This window comes from Cygnus atratus, chromosome Z (assembly GCF_013377495.2).
Source record: "Cygnus atratus isolate AKBS03 ecotype Queensland, Australia chromosome Z, CAtr_DNAZoo_HiC_assembly, whole genome shotgun sequence".
Taxonomy (NCBI): Eukaryota; Metazoa; Chordata; class Aves; order Anseriformes; family Anatidae; genus Cygnus; species Cygnus atratus.
The window spans coordinates 30301595-30313967 of NC_066396.1; the positions used below are offsets into that span (position 1 = coordinate 30301595).

Genomic DNA, 12373 nt, shown 5'->3' on the forward strand with positions numbered 1-12373 from the left:
CTTCCAGCATCAGCCAGACGGGGTGGAAGACATGTACTGTTCACACTATCATACAGCAGAAAGGCCACTTTTGTGGTTTGATTTCCTGGAACATCTTTTTGGTAGCATAATTAACTCTTACACTCATATATGAGATGGCTGACCCAGAAATTCAGGTCTTTGTACTAAGTCCAAAGGGCTAGAGAAGCCTATAGTATGATTTCAGAAGCTTGCGCTGCCTAGATATTGAGCTCACAACTTAAAACAAAAGGAAGTGTGATATATGGAGTAATAATTCGTGTCAAGAAGATGGTTGATGTTAATAAAGAAGGGGGAGATGTGGTAGTGTGGCCGTGGGGGTCGACAAGCCCCATGGTTGGTGATAACATCAGACTCTTAACGATGAGGCCATCAGGAACGTACGGAGTTTAGAGGGAACAAAGAAGGGTGATTCAGAAGACGCCTTGCCGTCTCGGGTTGCTTGTTCTCCCGCCGTTAAGGCATGGAAGTTGCTGGGGTTTGCTGGTTGCCGGGCTAAGTTGTTTGACCAATGAAGAGTTAGTGTAAAAGGACTGCTGCGGGGCGAATAGTACAAGAAGGGAGCCTGTCCTCAATATGGGATGTAACACGTATAATGAAGTTATGTCATCAATAAAGAAGTAGCAGTTACTGATATAGAACAATGAAAAACACTGAGTAAACTGTTAAAATTTGTTGTTTAACGTTATATGATAATCATATTATTAGTGTGGTTTCAAGGGTTAACGAAACACGGGAAAAGACGGCCTCGCACAAGTCAGTGTCAATCACATTTTGTTACTTTCGGGAACCTTGTGGAGGGCAGAGCATGCGCAGAAGAAGAGCGAGCTGGTCGAAGCCGCCCCTGCGGTCTGGACGAGATAATTATAATACGAAGGGGGGATAGTGCATGCATATGTATAGGCGTACTCCGGTTTCTTATGAATATATAAAAGCAATGTTCTATATATTTAGAAAGTTCGGCTGTTGTGCGTGCGTGTTGGTAGAATGTAGGCTCCAGGTGCTCTCAGGGCTGTTTACTTGCCTTTTATAAATATTACTAAATTCAGATTGAGTTGTATCTTCATTTATAACAGACGGGAATTTAAGAGATTCATCCTTTATTTGTCAGTGTTCGTGGTCACATAAGTAGTGTTTTTGTTAGTAGCCAACACTAACCTAATGCACAGCCCAAAACATGAAAGGCAGGAAGAAAGTGCAGAAAAGATTGCTTAAATCTCAGTAAGATAAAAAAATATTCCTCATGCCCTAGAACGTCAGCAAACTCAAAGGTACTTTAAGATGAACCCATTAAAATAAAGAAGGTGATCGGTGAGTTGGAAAATTTCTCATTTCAAGTTGGAAATGGGAAAATTTCACCTTAGAGAGAGTGGTTAGGCATTGGGAGGGGTCGCCCAGAGAGGTTGGTGGAGTCACCGTCCCTTGGGGTGCTCAAGGAAAGGTTGGACGTGGTGATTAGGGACATAGTTTAGTGGGTAACAGTGGTGATGGGGTTATGGTTGGACCAGATAATCTTGGAGGGCTTTTCCAACACTTAATGATTCTGCGAAAGTACTGTGCTGCTTTAATAAAGGTAAGACACTGATCTAGTGACCACGCACGACTACGTAACTTTTGAAAAAGGCCAGCGTTCTCCTTCAGACGTATTTATATTCTTTGGTAACACTGTGAGGGACACTTCGAACCCGCAACAAGACAGACGGCGGGGAGGGGGGTGGGGGTGGGGGGCCAGGGGGGAACCACGTGACCCAGGCGGGCCCCGGAGGGCGGCACCGCTGCCGGCCGCGTGACGTAGACGCCGGCCTCCGTCACGTGCTCCCCCCCCTCTGGGCCTCCGCTTTTTCACCCCCCCCCCCTCAGGGCGTGCGAGGGCCGCGCGCATGCGCACGGCGCAGCTGTCATCCGCGCACGGAACGAGAAGTCCCGGGCGGGGAGGGGAGGAGCGGAGCAGCCGGGGGGGCGGGGTAGCGCCGGTGCGTCCGTCCGGCGGCAGCGGGACCCGCACCGCGCCGGTACCACCGCCGTCCCGGACAGGTGCTGGGGGGCTGAGGGGCGGGTGGCGGCCCCGGGGCGGGGCCCGCGGTCGGCTCAGGGGGGCTGGGGGCCGGGAGCGGGCCGCGGCGGAGCGGAGCGGGCCGGGCAGGCGGGGGTGGGCAGGTGGCGGCGGGCGGCGGAGGGAGGAGGAGGAGCGGGGCTGGCGGTGCGGTGCCGGGGGGCTCGGGGCGGGCGGGGAGGGGAGAGGCCGCCCGCGGCTCCGCGGGGTCGCTGCGGTTCATTCATCTCTCCGCGCAGTTGGGGTGCTCGGCAGCCGAGCGACGTCGGAGCCGTCCCCGGAGGGAGCGAGGCACGCGTTCAGCAGCACCTGCTCGCCGCCAGCTCGCAGCGTCCCGGCACCGCGGTTCGTGTCTCCCCCGAGCCTGCCTGCCCCCTCCCTCCCCGCTGCCTCCGACTGGGAGCCCCGGGTGGGAAGTGCGCGCAGAGAGTTGCTTCTCCCAGGGTAGTTGCGTGTCTCGGTGCGGAAAGCCGGCCTCGTTCCTTTGTTTCTGAAATTAAGGGGAAAATTGGTGCCTTTGTTGTTTAAAAATCTTCAGCTGCCTCGGGGAGTGAACAGTGTGTATTTTCGGTATTGTTGAACTGTAGATTTACACCTTTTTTCCCTGCTTCCAAGACATTAGTGACAGCGGCAACAGAAGTTTCCTGGTGGTTACTAAAGTAGAAGTTTTTAAGCTAAAACAGTTCCCATAAGAAAAAATTAACAGCAGCCCAATGCAGGATAATTTTTGTCACCCTGCAGTGTTTTCTTCATTACATTTTTAATGAACTGAGAACGTGTTGATGACTGTGGTCATCATACATAGATGTAAAATACATCTTGGGCCTTACCCCGATTCTGCCTTGAACTGCAGTAACCAGCTGGGAGTACTGCCACACCTCACAGAATTACCTTCCAAACACGAGGCTGTGGAAACACCAGCACGATTTGCTTTTCACTACTTTCAGTGAGACTGAACTGAACTACTGCTACTGAACTACTGCCAGTCATGCTCATCTTACTCTCAGCTTTGGGGTGGTGCTGATTTCTTGGTTGTTAGTAGGTTGTTAGATGGTTACCTTTTACTGAAGTGAGGGTATGGGTGTGTGTAAGAGGAATTTCCTTTCTTGGGACCAATGCAGGAAACAATATGTCTTATCCGGATGAGTAGATGTGACTGAATAGCAGCTGGATCAGAATTAGAGCCAATGTGTGTAAGGAAATAACATTTATTTGGTGTCTACTTAAAAAAAAAAAACAAACCAACAAGCAAACAAAAAACCCCTTTGATTTGATCTCTGAATTTTTGTGATGAGTATGGCAGAATAGGAAAAAAAAAGTCAGGTCTTGTAATTTATAAGCCTCAATTTTTGGTGACTGAGTACAGAATTTTGTAATTTTTTTTAATCTTTTTTTTTTTTGACAAGGTAAACGATTTTACACCAAATCTAAATGTACAGTTACCACAGTAATGCATTCAGTTCAGAAAATTACATTGTCAAGTACTAATTATAATAATCTCCCTAAGCTGTTATGGGCTAGTCCAGTAATTATGCAGGAAAAAGAAAATCTGTGACTTCCCACCTAACTATTTAAAAACAAGGGGATTTAGTACATTTATGACTTTCTCACTTTGAATGGCGGTTGATTAGACTGCTAAGTACTGCAGTTAAATTACTTAGAAACTTCTGCTTTTTTCTGTAGGTGTCTTTTGCTAGTGTTTCTTCAGTATAATGCTGAATGAGGCATATGGTTTTGTTTAGATTAGCTTTATGAAGGTCCTAGTCTCCCCCCACCTCCCTCATCCTGAAAGCTACTGCCTTTTCAAACACATTTTCAGTCTACACGGAGCTTCAAGTATAACACATTTTGCTGTAACTAATATTCTAAGATTTTAATTCATATCTAGTGAAAACAACTTTCAAGGCAACTTGATATCTCACTATTTTGTATTTCAAAACAAATGAGTGATATTTTGAATTCTTTTCTTGGCTTTCATTTGGATTCAGAGACTGACTAATAATCAAGGTATTTTGAAGAAATGCAGTTTTGTACTTGAGTAAAGATAGTAGTTGTTGTGTAATCAAATCACAATGAAGGTTTTCATAAGAAGTTGTTGAAACGAAGTCCAGAGTGTTTTATGAATGCTTATTGTAGTTTTGGTGTATAAATTGTTAGGACAGACTTTAGGTTTCTTCTCATATGCTGTATTTCATTCTGTTGTAAGATTGCATTTTGCTCCAACTTTTTCACTTGTTTAAGATTGCGACGTTAGGCATAGTGGGTAAGTTCATTGTCTGCATGAGTAATCCTACTACTGACTTAGGCAAGCATTCATATTTTTTATCCTTAATTCTGTTTAATTTTAATTCTTGGGGTACAGTATATTTAGGAAAATATAAAATACAGTATATTTTAAGAAAATATATATTTTTTAAGAAAATACACTCTACAACAGTAGATTAGGACAATTGCCAACTTTTTTTGTTTAAGATGTTAAGAGTTAGAATTAAGAACACATCTTTTTGTGAAGGCTGAATATTGCAAGAAGTGCTTCAATGTCTTAATTGGTTTCACTTTGTGATTGTCAGGCATGACAGGATATACTTCACTGGCTGTTGCTGTTTTTAAAGGAGTTTCATGAACAAAATGTGCTCTAGTTCCTTTGTGACATTTCTGCATTTAGCATGTAGAATTGCTTGACTGAGGCTGTTGTGATTTAGTTCAGTAGACCTATGATTTTCCGCTGGGTTTTTGTCTAATTGAAGTTTTAGTTGTTAGCAGATACCCTTTCTTAGGAGAACCTTGGCAAACACGCCTGTTTTTAATAGATGCTATATGGCAACGATTACCCTGGTGGATCAGGTTTTGTTTCACTTTCACTGTTTAGTTCTTTGCTTAGAAGGTAATTTATAAGTGGTTTAAATTTTAAATGAGCCTATGGTTTTGGAGATCAGTAAATTGTTTCGGAAAAAAAGATGGTAATTTTGATTTAAAATTAAAATTGGGATAAAGTTTAGAAGTCTGCAAACTGAGCTATGAATGAAAGAATAGGAATAAGATTTGAAGAGTTCTATCCCTAAGCATTAGAGACTTTCTTAATGTTTCAGTTTGATTCCAAATTGAACTATTTGAAGTATTTGATCTGAATAAATGATGGCAAATATTTCAAAAGTGAGATTTGTAAGAATATTGAAAGTTAGAGAAAAGAGTAGAGGAAAACAACTGTTGTAACACAGTTGTCACCTTTAGTGTTGTAGGTATTCCTTGTGTAAGTTGGTGATAGTGGGAAGCTCACAGTGTTCTCTTGTTCTCCCTGTGGAAGTCTCATCTAGATTTACTCAGATACAAATCTTCACAGGTTGCTGCTGTACAAATGTTAAATGTATGGTTTAACAAGTTCTTCCTTGAACTTTTTGCATCACAAAGTGATATTGTAGTGCTACAAGTACAACATAGGCACAGTGTTGATCCGTTCTTCTTGCTGCTTACACCTGCTAGAATATTGTAGATCAGAGCCACATGGCTCCCATGTACCAGCCTGCCAGTTCATTTTAGGCTATCTGCCTCTGCTCTGGAAAGGTATATCGTTTTGGAGCGAGGAGGTTTTTGGTTGCCAGAGCTGAGGACGTGGTTTCTCTGCTGCTGTGTTGTAGCAAACCGTGGAAGTGTCCAGTGACTATACCATGCATGTGCTCTCGGTCATGTAGTTCGCTTTAGTGTGCGTACTTAGTCACAACAGCAGAAGGACGTGTGTGACCCTTCCCTGGCTGCTTGGTATTGGGCCTCCGGTAACTTAGAATGGGATGTAAGGGTAGGGGAATTGCATGACTTCTTCGAATTACAAAATCTTTAATGAGGGGTGAAATGCTCACTGGGAAGGTCACAGTAGAAAGTCCTGCACTGTGGTGGGTTTACCTTGCTAAGCAGCTGAACTCCACCACAACCGCTCTCTCACTCCCCCTCCTCAGAAGAGGAGGGGAAGAAGAAAAGGAAAGAAACAACTCATGGGTTGAGATAAGGATAATTTAATTAAAGGAAAAATAATTATTAAGGGAAAATTATTATTAATTTAACTGAAGGGAAAGGGGAAAAGGAAAAACAAAAATAAGCAAAGGCCATGTGGAAGTGCAGAGGAAAGAAATTACTCTCTGCTTCCCACAAACCAGCAATGCTTGACCACGTCCTTGAAGCAGGGCCTCAACACGCATAGGCTTGTTTGGGAGGGCAGACGTTTTCATAACAAGAGCTCCCCCCCTCTCCTATTCTTCCTTTTTCCACCCTTTATTACTGAGTGTGACACCACATCGTGTGGAATATCCCTTTGGTGGGTTTAGGTCAGCTGCCCTGGCGATGTTCCTTCCTTACCTCTTGCCCACCCCCAGCCTGCTGGCTTGGGGGGTGAGGGGGTGGGGTGGGGGGGAGGGTGAGAGGGAGTCCTGGTGCGGTGCCAGTATTGCTCAGCAGTAGACACAACACTAGAGTGATATCAGGGCTGCTCTGGCTACAGGTGCAGAGCACAGCACTGTATGGGCTGCTGCAGGGGGAGTTAACTCCATCCAAGCCAGACCCAGTACATGCACCCATGATAAAGTCTGTAGCTTCAGGTGTCTTGTAAGTGTCATGGGGGGGAAAATATGTCTTTGTTTCGCAGTTTGTAAAGACTAACACTTTTTGTTTTGTCCTGTCTTTGTTCTTCACCTAATAAAGGATTTGCCACGTGATGGCAGCTTGTGAAAGAGTATCACTGTTAACCTAGCATGTTCCCAAAAAAACAAAAGCATATGATTTGATCTTAAGGAGTTCTGAAATCCAGAATGTTTATGTACAAGAGTATCTTCTGGGAGGAGATCTGTAAAGGTGGTTAGTAATCTGCCATACAGTTAGGGAGCTTTTTTTGGAGTTGCATTTAGTGTGAGAGACCTGGCAGGACTGCGTAAAAAATACTTTTAGGATGAAGCTCACTTGCGGTATCATTATCACAGCTGGGAATGAAAACAGCAGGGCTGCCACCTGCTGTTTGTATCCCCAGCAATGTTATAGGCTGCATTATCAATGAATATTTTTCTGAACTTCTAGGGGCTTTTTAAAAGCTGCTTATGGCTTCTGTGAGGACTGCACCTCAATTTGCAAATGTTGATGCTCCATTGTGTGAATTCATGGTTTACTTGCACGTTGAATATTGTTTGTGGCTTTGGCACCCTTTTCCACTAACTGAGTAAATTGCTAAAACTAGTTAAGATCCAGAAACAGGTTGTAAGGATGATTGGAACTAATGAAAGAGATTTTCTGTGAGGAGACTAGGAGTCTTGAGCCTAGAAAAGAAGTGACTGAATGATCTGATGGTAGACGTCTTTAAGCTATGTATGGTCTGAAAGTAAATAGAAAAGATAAACAATTGTTTACAACATACATGTGAGATGTCAGATGAAACTAGAAAGTGAAATATTTAAAGCATACTGGAGATGCTTCATTTAGTATATATTGATTGTGGAGGGTTTTGTCAAAAGGTTTTTTTTAATATTAAAGGCCTACAAAGTTTCTAAGTCATGAGGAAAAAAAAATCAGCAACTCAAATGCAAAAAATATCCTCTTTGCCTCATTATTCCTTGAGCTATGAATTGCTGAAGACTGAGATGTTATTCTGGAAAAGGATAAATATAAGCTACCCCTTCACTTGGTTTTTCTGAGAGACCTGCTGTTAGCGTCTGTGGGAACTGGACAGGTTGGACTGGCTATTACTGTTCCTAGAGACTGCTACATGCTCTACTCAGCTTGGACTACAGATTTCATGCCTTTGTTTTCATCAAAAGCTAAAACCTCTTGAAATACCGGTTGCAAATAAAAATGGAAAAGAAATATATATTTTCTTGCTCCAGATTAGTTTTCTTAAGACATTGTTGCGTGCTTTGAGCCTGGTGTGGAGGATGAATGTCTATAGAATTAATTAGGTCATTTTTCAGTTCAGTATTTATGCGTTCAAAATAGGTCACTTTTTATATTTTGGAAATAATTGCTTTAGGGGTAGTACTGTGACATAGAAATACAAACTTGAAATGAAGTTTGTCAAACTTTTTAGAGATTTATAGTGAAATTCAGATGACTCTAAGAGCTGTAGAATAAGGTCACTTACCAGATCTCATGTTCCTTAAGCTTTTTTAATTCATCAAATACTTTAATACTTATAACATTTTTAAACTTAATTGATTTTTTTTTCTGATGACTGCTGGATGTCTGATGAATACATGCCTAATCATGAGATTGGGTATAACTAACTCATTTTACAAATACAAGACACTGTGACCTGTACATTTGTTTCAACAGTTAATGAGAATGAATACCAGAAATAACAGATTTGAAATTCCTGATAAATAGGATCTTAAGTTTCCTTTTTGTAAGGCAGGTACATAAATCAGTTATACAATTTGCATGCATACTTGCTATTATTATGGGAACAATTCAAATGTAAGTATGCAAAAATTGGATTAAGAATTAACTAATTGCACTCTCAGTTGCATATACAAACTATTTTATGTTTCTGATTACCTGAAAGTCATTCATGTAATTTGTCTTCTTCAAGTTCTGTCAAAAAAAAAAAGTATTTAGTAATTACTTAAAAATGTTGAAAAACATTGAAAAAAAAATTGAAAAAGCAGAGACTGACAATAGTTTACTTTTTGTTGAGGTTGATCTGAAATGTATATTTTTTTAAATCATGAATTGTAGCATATCCTGAGTTGGAAGGGATCCACAGGGATCGTTGAGTCCAAATCGTGGCTCTGCACAGGATCACCAAAAATCAGACCATGTGTCTGAGAGCATTGTCCAAACTCTTCTGGAACTCTGGCAGGCTCGGTGCCATGACCAGTGCCCTGGGGAGCCTGTCTCAGTGCCCGACCACCCTCTGGGTGCAGAACCTTTCCCTGACACCCAGCCTGACCCTCCCCTGTCCCAGCTCCATGCCGTTCCCTCGGGTCCTGTTGCTGTCCCCAGAGAGCAGAGCTCAGCGCCTGCCCCTCCGCTCCCCTCGTGAGGGAGCTGCAGGCCGCCATGAGGCCTCCCCTCAGCCTGCTCTGCTCTGGGCTGAACAAACCAAGGGACCTCAGCCACTCCTCATACTTGTTGCCCTCTAAACTCTTTGTCATCTTCGTAGCCCTCCTTCGGAGGCTCTTTAATAGTTTTATGTCCTTCGTATAATTGTGGCACCCAAATCTGCACACAGCTCTCAAGGTGAGGCCATACCAGCAGAGCAGAGGGGGACAATCGCTTTCCTCAGCAGGCTAGCAATTCTGTGCTTGATTGTGCTAACCTCAGGGTCCATTTGGCTTTTTTGGCTGCCAGGGCACACTGTTGACTCATATTTATCTTAGCGTTGACCAGAACCCCAGATCCCTTTCTGCGGGGCTGCTCTTCAGCCTCTTGTCCCCTGCTCTGTATGTGTAGCCAGGGTTGCCCCTTCCCAGGTGCAGAATCCGGCTGTTGTTGAACTTCACATGGTTGGTGATTGATTGCCCAGCCATCTGATTTGTCAAGATCGCTCTGCAAGCCTCTTTGCCCTTGAGGGAGTTCACTGCTCCTCCCAATTCAGTGTCACCCACAAACTTACTTAGTTTACCTTCAAGTATAAATACCTTCTGAGGTTTGTGAGCAGACTGCAGTTTATTGAATCAGGCTCATAGTGAGCTTGAACACGTTTGACTAAACTTTCCTGTGATTAGCTGTAAAGCATCTATTTTTCTTTCAATGTTATGTGAAGTACTAATGCATGCTAGTTTGAGTGTGAGTGGTGTACGTCTTCTCACTTGTTCATATTACTATCTGCTTTTCTTGATAGTCATGGACAGTCTTATCAACACGCAATTCTGTCTTGTAAGGGGACAGAAAATGTCAGATTACAGTGCTAATATTATTGGCTTAAAATAGAAGTAAAAATCCCTGCATATATATTGCTACTTTCTCTTTTATATTGTGCAGTTAAAATGGACATACTGCCCTTGTTTCTCTAGCTTCATATTTACTAGTGTTTTGCACATTTTCATTATGTAGTTTTAAATAATAACACTACAAGAACCTTGTTTCTTAGCTTGTACAGCTCTGGGTAGTATCCCAAAACAGGTAGATATCCATACACCTAAGTGTATGGATATCCATACACTTAAGTGGAATAGTGAAGGCAATCATAGTTACTGCAATCATAGGATTGCAGTATGGATTTTACTATAGAATGGCACCTTAGTCATGCAATGTTTGCAAAAGAAACAAACAAAAACAACAAAAAACTGCTCTGAAGGCCTATTGGATTTTATACTGAGCCTCATTTCATGATCTCTTATTTTAACGATTTGGCAGGATACAACTGATTTTTTGTATGTGGGAGAAAGTATGTAAGACCATTGAATTCCACAAAGTTGGTGAGAGAATTACATAGTGTTTAGAAATTAGTATAACTGAACACAGAAGACTTATTTTTAAATATTTTCTAGTTGGTTTGTAGCATAGTTTATTTTTGTGTCCAATTGTAGAATGAATTTAAGTTTCAACTGGTAGACTGTATCATAACTGCAAAGGTATTAAATTTCAGAGAAACTATAAAATGAATAGCTTTATGTATTAAGAAGTAAATGGACTTTTAGCATAGCAAGTACTGTGTAGCTTTTATAATGTTTCTGTCTCCTGAATGGAAGAGGTTGTATACCAGTATCTGCTAAAGGAACACTTGAACAAACACTGCGTTTATCAAACAAGTATGTGAATCATAGAATTACAGAATGGTTTGTATCAGAAGGGGCCTTAAGGATCACCCAGTTTCAACCCCCCTGCCCCAGGCAGGGACACCACCTGCTAGACCAGGCTGCTCAAAGCCCCTTCTAACCTGGCCTTGCCCAGGGATGGGGCATCCACAACTTCTCTGAGCAAAATGAGGAAATGTCTTTTAGTGAGGAAGAAGGGTTACAGAGGAGCATGGATCAGACAGTTTATTTCCACCAAGAATAACAAAGTTGGCTGGTCTGTGTGGTCCTTGGATAGTGAACTGGACCCTAAGATAGGATATTTACACACTCAAACAGAGTTATGCAAAAATTCTGCCTTTCCAATGTTATAGATACGTCTTCGTGATAAGTTGAAAGAGATTCTGCCTCTGACAAAAGATTCAGCTTCCTCACAGTACAAGTCAGCTGTATGTTTGAGCTTTGTCTTAGTTCAAGAAACTTAAAAATACAAAAAACAAAAAACAACCAAACAACAACAAAAAAACCCACCACCAAAAGTCTTGCTAGTATCTTCACTTCAATAGGTCTTGCAAACAAGATTTGAGGAATCCAGCAGCAAGGCAAGCATGCTGGTATGTGTGGTTGTGAAGTTAGCATGAGAAGGTCTAGGCCAACCCCACTGCTGAAGGAGGGTTGGTTAAAGCAGGTTTTTTTTTTTTTTTTTTCCATTTTGTGCCTATTGCTATTTGTCCTGTCACTGGACACCAGTGAAAAGAACCTGGCTTCATCTTCACTCCTTCCCATTGAGTGTTTATACACATAGAAAACACACCTCACACCACCTGAGCCTTCCCTGCTTCCAGGCTGAGCAGTCCCAGCTCTCTCAGCCTTCCTTCGTAGGAGAGAGGTGCACCAGTCTCTTCACCATCTCGGTGGCCCACTCTTGGACTCTTTCCAGTATGTTCATGTCTCATGTACTGGTGGTCCTGTCCTGGACATGGAACTCCAGGTATCACCATGGCTGAGTAGAAGGGAAGGATCACCTCTCTTGATCTGCTGATGATACTTTGCCAATGCAGCTAAGAATACTATTAGCATTCTTAGCAACGAGGGCATCCTACTGGCTTATGTTCAGCTTGGTGTCCACCAGGACCTCCAGGTCCTTTTCTGCAGAGCTGCTTTTCAGCTGGGTGGCCACCGGCATGTGCTGGTGCCTGGGGCTGTTACTCTGTAGCTGAAGGTTACTGTCAACTCACTTCTCCAGCCTGTCTGGGTCCCTCTGGATGGCTGCACAGCCCTCTGCTGTATCAGAATACAAATACATAGTGTTTGTATTCTCTACAAATATTGTGGAATTAAGCAGAAGTAGTAGCTCTGAGGGTGGTTGGACAAAATTGTATGTCTGAGAGGTGTTGAAGTATTGACACAACAGTTTTTGGTTAACAATTCCAACTATTGTTTTTTTGCAAAAAAAAAAAAATCAACTTTAAAGTTAATGCGTGACTTTGTTTAGGAAGTGTTAGGTTTCACAGAATCACAGAATCGTCTAAGTTGGAAGAGACCTCCAAGATCATCTAGTCCAACCTCTGTCCTAACACTAACAAGACCTCCA

General features: G+C 42.5%; 1 protein-coding gene across 9 annotated transcripts in view; it reads left to right on the forward strand.

Moving 5' to 3' along the window:
- Positions 1 to 1902: 1902 nt before the first annotated feature.
- KDM4C (lysine demethylase 4C) overlaps positions 1903 to 12373 on the forward strand; it is a 296942-nt gene continuing 286471 nt past the window's right edge. For 3 of the 9 annotated variants that reach the window (XM_035567678.2, XM_050716276.1, XM_035567677.2), the window contains exons 1-2: positions 1949 to 2052; positions 2311 to 2416. The gene's annotated coding sequence lies outside the window, so the exon portion shown is untranslated. Of the gene's footprint in view, positions 2053 to 2310; positions 2417 to 2469; positions 2516 to 12373 lie in introns of those variants that run through there. The other 6 variants (XM_035567672.1, XM_035567676.2, XM_035567671.1 and 3 more) reach the window with 5 other exon arrangements.